Here is a 2,500-nt window from a genome sequence, read left to right as displayed (position 1 = left end):
ATATATATATATATATATATATATATATATATATATATATATATATATATATATATATATATATATATATATATATATATATATCCATCCCACGACCACACGATAAAATAAAAGTATTGTTTAACTGGAATTCCGCACATGATATTGGCACACAAAGAGAGACTTAATTAAAAGCAGGAGCGAATGAAAAACAAAATCCATAGCATAAAGAAATGACAAACTTGAGCGAAAAAAAAAAAATTAAAAATAAAAGATTTAGATCTGGTAATCCTACTTATCGCCGTACGAGTCACTGAAAGTGATTTCAAACACGCAACAACATTTCCACGTCGGAAGCGAAAGCTGTTTTGATACTTGCGTTACGAACAAAAACATTTTCCGCTCCCTGCAAGTAATCATCTCCCGAGGCGGTCTTACGAAAGGAACTCTGAACACACGCAGTCAAATGAAATCTCCTTAATATTAGGCAAAAAAAAAAAAAGAAAGTACACGTAACCTAAGCAAAATGATATATTCTTTTTCATATTTTATTTTAGATAAATTACACAGAAAAAAACGGCATCAAGACAAAGGAAGCTTCAAGTTCTCAATAACCAGAATATTATTATTATTATTATTATTATTATTATTATTAAAACGATATTATTATTGTATTATGCGGATTTTTCGGATTTTAGATAGTGTCTTTTCTATCTTCCTTATGATTCGCTTTTTCAGGCTCAGCGATGTTAGTCAGTAACTGGCCGATATTCATGTTGGAATAAGAATGCGGAATATGGGAAGTCTTCTGTTAAAATATCCAATCAGAAATATTCCGCACACTATCCTTTTCCAACATGAATATCGGCCAGTTACTGACTAACATCGCTGAGCCTGAAAAGGAATCATAAGGAAGATCGAAAAGACACTATATAAGATAAATTCGCATAATACAGCCATCCTTTTCAATAAGACCTGTTTAAAAGAGGGTCTACTCCCTTCATATTATTATTATTATTATTATTATTATTATTATTATTATTATTATTATTATTATTATTATTATTCAGCAGATGAACCTTATTTATTTGGAACAAGCCCACAGGGGCCATTGACTTGGAATTCAAGCTTCCAAAGAATATGGTGTTCATCAGGAAAAAGTAAGAGGAAGTAAAGAGAAATACAGAAAGAAGAGATACCACTTATTAAAAATGGAAAAAATGTATTAATAAATCGATCAATAGATAAAAATGTATCAAAACGCAAGAAGAATAGTATTAGGGTAGTAATGCATTGCATCTTCGCTTGGACTTCTGAAGTCCCAATTGCACGATATCCTCTGGGAAGCTGTTTCACAGTCCAATGTGTTTACATATAAAAAAAATAATTTTCTTCAATAATTTCGTTGGTATATTGAACAAAGGTAACATATATCTTAGAACGTATTTCTCTGAAACTTAAAGAAAAATAATAAAATAATTGGTAGAAGCAGCTACCATTATTTACATCCTTTAAAATTATTCTAGACACAGAGATATAAGACCACAAAATAAAAACCATCATACAATCAAATACCTATTTCAATATTTTTCCGTGTTATGCGTAAGTTTCGCGAAGAAAAATAATAAGTATCGTTACCCGACTAAGATATATTTCTTTGAATATATTTTCATCTTTCAATTGATCTCGACCCCAAAAAAAAGAGGGGGGGAGAAAGGGAGGGGATGGGGCAGGAATAATACACCAAGAAATAGGTCTTGATATTTTTCTTGGTATGGATATAATTAAGGCAAAGAACATGATAGGATATAATTCGCTTAACAAGATCTTTTTCCACGTAAATATTTTAGAGATTTTTCAAGCATAGATAAAGCAGATACTTAATTGCCTAATTGCATTTAATTTTCTTACACAGAACACGGAAAGGGAACTGGAATGAAATATTTCAAATTGATTTATGGACACAGAATTACATAGAGACAAAAAGAAAAAGGACGATGTGTGCGATCATGTAAGTACAAAATGGAGAGAGAGAGAGAGAGAGAGAGAGAGAGAGAGAGAGAGAGACCTAGTTCGTCTCGTATGGGCATGTAAGCAATACATAAAGGCTCACTGGGAATGTACTCCCTGAATAATAATAATAATAATAATAATAATAATAATAATAATAATAATAATAATAATAATAATAATAATAATAATAATAAATGCTATCATTCCTTCGGGTATAATGTTTATGGATCAATTTAAATACTATCTATGGTGACAATAAGCTAAACGACTGAAGTCTTATTAGAAAACTGAAGATTACATTGACATAACGTGACCTGAATGACAGTAAATAAAAATGAAATATTTCATGAATTTTTCTGTTCATATAATAAATATTCTGTCGTTGTAATTTCGTAGACAAATTTCTGTGTTTGTGATTTCAAATAAAAAGTATAACAGCATACATGGTATTGTACAGAAGATACAAATATATATATATATATATATATATATATATATATATATATAT

This window comes from Macrobrachium rosenbergii, chromosome 46, assembly GCF_040412425.1.
Source record: "Macrobrachium rosenbergii isolate ZJJX-2024 chromosome 46, ASM4041242v1, whole genome shotgun sequence".
NCBI classification, from domain to species: Eukaryota; Metazoa; Arthropoda; class Malacostraca; order Decapoda; family Palaemonidae; genus Macrobrachium; species Macrobrachium rosenbergii.
This window is presented reverse-complemented; position numbering follows the sequence as displayed.